Source organism: Hippopotamus amphibius, chromosome 17 (genome assembly GCF_030028045.1).
Source record: "Hippopotamus amphibius kiboko isolate mHipAmp2 chromosome 17, mHipAmp2.hap2, whole genome shotgun sequence".
Taxonomy (NCBI): domain Eukaryota; kingdom Metazoa; phylum Chordata; class Mammalia; order Artiodactyla; family Hippopotamidae; genus Hippopotamus; species Hippopotamus amphibius.
Window position 1 is genome coordinate 31,351,880 of NC_080202.1, and position 6,000 is coordinate 31,357,879.

Sequence of the window (6,000 nt, forward strand, 5' to 3'; positions counted from 1 at the left end):
AATTAACAGTGTTAAGCTTTAGAACAGAATATAAGTATATATGTTTGTGATTTGTAGATAGCAAAGATTTTTAAGAAAATACTGAAAGCAGTAACCAAAGAAGAAATTAAAAGAAAAATAAATTAGACTTCACCGATATTAATGCATCAAAAAAAGTCAGAAAGTGATGGTTCAAGATGGCAGAGTAGGAGGACATGAGCTCACTCCCTCTTGCAAGAGCACTGAAATTACAACTAACTGCTGAGAAACCATAGACAGAAAGACACTGGAACTCACCAAAACAGGCAACCCACATCCAGAGATAAAGCAGAAGCCACAACAAGACAGTAGGAGGCGTTCAATCATGTTAAAATCAAATCCCATAAGTGCTGGCTGGGAGACTCACAAACTGGAGAACAGTTATACCACAGAAGTCCACCCATTAAAGTGAGGGTTCTGAGTACCACATCAGGCTTCCCAACCTGGGGGTCTGGCAATGGGAGGAGGAATCCCCAGAGAATCAGACTTTGAAAGCCAATGGGATTCAATTGCAGGACCTCCACAGGGCTGGGAGAAAGAGACTCCACTCTTGGAGGGCACACAAAAAAATAGTGTGCTCACCAGGACCCAGGGGGAAGGAGCAGTGATCCCATAGGAGACTGAACCAGACCTACCTGCTAGTGCTGGAGGGTTGCCTGCTGAGGTGGGGGGCAGCTGTGGCTCACCAGGGGAAGAGAGACACTGGCAGCAGGGGTTCTGGGAAGTGCTTATTGGTGTGAGCCCTCCTGGGAGACTGGAGTCCAAAGTCCCTCTGCCATTAGCCCCACAAAAGAGCCTGTAAGCTCTAGTGCTGGGTAGCCTCAGGAAAAACAACCAACAGGGTGAAAATAGCCCCACCCATTGGCAGACAAGAGGATTAAAGTTTAACTGAGCTCTACCTACCAAACCATATTATTGAGCTCCGCCCATCCAGCTCAACCCACTATCAGTTCCTCCCATCAGGAAGCATGCACAATCCTCTTAGATAACTTCCTCCACAAGAGGTCAGACAGCAGTATCAAGCAGTATCAGCAGTATTTCATTCTGTGGAATTCAAAACCACAGTCACAGAAAGATAGAGAAAATGAAAAGTCAGAGGACTTCTTACCAGATGAAGGGACAAGATAAAATGCCAAAAAAACAACTAAATGAAGTGGAGATAGACACTCTTCCATAAAAAAAAAAATTCACAATAATGATAGTAAAGATGATCCAGGACTTTGAAAAAAAAACTGGCCGCAAAGATCAAAAAGATGTAAGAAACTATACAAAGACCTAGAAGAATAAAGAGCAAACAAACAGATAAGCAACACAATAACTGAAATAAAAAATACACTAGAAGGAACCAATAGCAGATTAACTGAGGCAGAAGGGTGAATAAGTGACCTGGCAGACAGAATGGTAAAAATCACTGGTGCAGAAAAAAAATAAAGAAAAAAGAATGAAAAGAACTGAAGACAGCCTAAGAGACCTCTGGGACAATGTTTAATGCACCAACATTCACATTATAGGGGTCCCAGAAGGAGAACAGAGAGAGAAGGGACCTGTGAAAAATCCAGGAAGTGCAGAGAGTCCCAGGCAATATAAACCCAAGGAGAAACATGCCAACACACATAGTAGTCAAATTGACAAAAATTAAAGACAGAGAAAAATTATTAAAAGCAACAAGGGAAAAACAACAAATAACATACAAGGGAACTCCCATAAGGATAACAGCTGATTTCTCAGCAGAAACTCTGCAAGCCAGAAGGGAGTGGCATGATATATTTCAAGGGATGAAAGGGAAGAACCTACAACGAAGAATACTCTGCCCAGCAAGGGTTTCATTCAGATTTGATGGAGAAAACAAAAGCTTTACAGACAAGCAACAGCTAAGAAAATTCAGCACCACCAAACCAGCCCTACAACAAATGCTAAAGGAAATCTCTAAGCAGGGAAGATGAGAAGAAAAGGAACTACAAAAACAAAAACAAGACAACTAAGAAAATGGTAATAGGAACATACATATCAATAATTACATTGAATGTAAATGGACCAAATGGAGTTGTGATACCCATATCAGATAAAATAGACTTTAAAATAAAAAATGTTACAAAAGGCAAGAAAAGACATTACATAATGATCAAGGGATCAATCAAAGAAGAGGAGATAACAATTATAAATATATATGCACCAAATATAGGAGTACCTCAATACATAAGGCAAATGCTAACAACTATAAAAGAGAAAATTGACAGTAACACAATAATAGTGGGGGATTTTAACACCCTACATACATCAATGGACAGATCATCCAGGCAGAAAATTAATAAGGAAACACAAGCTTTAAATGACACAATCAACTAGCTAGATTTAATAAATATCTATAGGATATTACATCCAAAAATGGCAGATTACCCGTTCTTCTCAAGTTCACACAGAATATTCTCCAGGATAGGTCACATTTTGGGTCACAAGAGAACACTTAAAACACTACAAAAATGACTGCAAAATATACATTATTCTCAAGCAAATTAGAACACTTTCAAATGACCAAATTTTCATAATACTTTCTCTAACTACAAGGCATTTAATGCCAATTGCAAAAATATAACTGAGTTTCCTGTGTTTATAAATTATGAAATACTTCTAAGTAATCCGTGAGTTTTAAGAGAAAAGAGAGAGAGAGAGAGAATATTTGGTCTCAATAGTAATGCATAATCAATATACTGGCAAGGAGAACAGCCTGGATGGAGAGGGAATTTTGGAGCCTTGGAGGAAACTGCAGCAACTGGTTTGCAGAAGGCAAAATTGAGAGTGACCTATACATGTGGTGGTCTGTATTATCTCACTGCAGTCCCCAGTCTGAGATGCTTGTCTGCCAGTGTGGCCTGGGAATGGGTGCTGAAGCTCGGGTTTGGAGATCTGACCTGGGGAGAGAACTGGGGTTGGCAGTGTGGAGACAGCCTGATGGGGATGGAGTGTGGCAAATGAGGGTTCATGTGGAAGAAGCCTAAACCTGCCAGAGAGACAAGTGGCAACTGGGGGGCATGTGATGAGAGGTGTGGGACTGCCATAGGAGCTATAGGACACTGCCTACATGAGCTCCAAGGACAGATGTGGGCTACTGCTGCCATTGTGGGCTCCAGAGGCAGGCACAGGCCATCACCACCACTAAAAGACTCAAGAGCAGATGCCAGTTGCTACATACACCCAGAGCAAGCCCCAGGAGTACACACACTGCCACACCTGTACACACCATATTAAGAGGATAATGGACAGCACACACGAAGTAAAGAAGCAGCAAGCATCAAAACTAAAAACAGCCATCATACCAAAAATAGTAAACCCACACAAGCTACACAGGGACACTCCTACATATAAATATCCCTTCAAGACTACAGTAGCTAATTGTTACCCCTAAACTCACAGAATCAGAAAAATATAAGTAAAATAAAGAAGCAGAGGAATGACTCCCAGTTAAAAGACCAAGAAAATTCCCCTGAAGAAAGAAACAATGAAACAGACCTCATCAGTCTAATAGGCACCAAGTTAAAAAAAGAGGTAATAAAAAATTGATGTACTTAAGAAAGGCTATTGACAGAAATGCAGATTAATGTAAAAATGAACTAGAAACTATAAGGAGGAGCCACAAAAAATGATAAAATTTATTTGCCAAGACAAAAGCTAAGCTAAAGGCAATGACTAGCAGACTGAATAAGGCAGAAGAATGAGTAAATGATCTGGAAGATAAAATAATGGAAATCATCTAATCAGAACAAGAGGCAGAAAGTCAGATTAAAAAAATAATGAAGGCAATGTTAGAGATCTTAGGGATAATATAAAGCATGGTAATCTACATATAACAGGAATTCCAGAAGGAGAAGAAGGAGAAAAGGGGATTGGAAATGTACTTGAAGAAATTATGGCTGAAAACTGCTCAAGCATAAAGAAGGAAAGAGATATCTGGATTACAAAGCACAGAAGGCCCCCCCCCCAAAAAAAAAAAAATGAATGCAAACAGACTTACATCAAGACATATTACAATAAAAACCATGTGATCATATCAATAGATGCAAGAAAAGATTTGACAAAATTCAACCGCATTTATGTTAAAAATTCTCCAGAAAGTGGGCATAGAGGGACCCTACCACAACATAGTAAAAGCCATATACAACAAACCAACAGCAAACACCATTCTCAATGGTGAAAAACTGAAAGCATTTCCTCTAAGATCAGGAACAAGACAAGGATGTCCACACTAGCCACTAACATTTAACAGTTTTGGAAGTCCTAGTCATGGCAATCAGAGAAGAAAAAGAAATAAAAGGAATGCAAACTGTAAAAGAAGTAAAACTGTCATTGTTTGCAGATGACATGATACTATACCTAGATAATCCTAAAGATGCCACCAAAAAACTTCTAGAGCTAATCAACGAATTTTGTAAAGTTGTTTGATACAAAATCAATGCACAGAAATCTCTTGTATTACTAAACACTAAATGAAAGATCAGAAAGAGAAATTTTAAAAAAATCCCATTCACCATTGCAACAAAGAGAATAAAATATCTAGGAATTAACCTACCTAAGGAGGTAAAAACCTTTATTCAGAAAACTATAAGTCACTGATGAAAGAAATCAAAGATGACACAAACAGATGGAGAGATATACCATGCTCTTAGATTGGAAGCATCAACATTTTGAAAATGGCTATACTACCCAAAGCAATCTACAGATTCAGTGCAATCCCTATCAAATTACCAATGGCATTTTTTTACAGAACCAGAACAAAAAATCCTAAAATTTGTATGGAGACACAGAAGACCCCAAATAGCCAAAGCAATCTTGAGGAGAAAAACTGGAGCTGGAGGAATCAGACTCCCTGGCTTCAGACTATACTACAAAGCTACAGTAATCAAGACAATATGGTACTGGCACAAAAACAGAAATATAAATCAATGGAACAGGATAGAAAGCCAAGATAAACCCATATACCTATGGTCAAGTAATCTATGACAAAGGAGGCAAGGATATACAGTGGAGAAAAGACAATGTCCTCAATAAGTGGTGCTGGGAAAACTGGACAGCTACACGTAAAGGATTGAAATTAGAACACTCCTTAACATCATATACAAGAATAAACTCAAAATGGATTAAAGACCTAAATGTAAGACCAGACACTATAAAACTCTTAGAGGGAAACATAGGAAGAACACTCTTTGACATAAATCATAGCAAGATCTTTTTTGGTGCACCTCCTAAAGAAATGGAAATAAAAACAAAAATGAATGAGTGGGACCTAATGAAACTTAAAAGCTTTTGCACAGCAAAGGAAACTATAAACAAGACAAAAAGACAACCCTCACAATTGGAGAAAATATTTGCAAACAAATCAACAAAGGATTAATCTCCAAAATATATAAACAGCACATTCAGCACAATACAAAAAAATAGAAAATAAAAAAACAATCTAAAAATGGGCAGAAGACCTAAATAGACATTTCTTCAAAGACATGCAGATGGCCAACAAAACATGAAAAACAGCTCAACATCACTAATTATTAGAGAAATACAATCAAAAGTACAATGAGGTATCACCTCACACCAGTAAGAATGAGCATCATCAGAAAATCTACAAACAGTAAATGCTGGAGAGGGTGTGGAGAAAGGAAACATTCTTGCACTGTTGAAATGTAAATTGTACAGCCACTATGGAGAACATTATGGAGGTTCCTTAAAAAACTAAAAATAGATTTAACATATGACCCAGCAATCACACAACTGGGCTTATACCCAGAGAGAACCACAATTCAAAAAGACACGTAGGCCCCAGTATTCATTGCAACACTGTTTAAAATAGCCAGGTCATGGAAGGAAACTAAATGTCCATCAATGGACGAATGGATAAAGACAATGTGGTACCATATATACAATGGGATATTAGCCAAAAAAGGAATGAAATTCGGTCATTTGTAGAGACATGGATGGACCTAGGGACTGTCA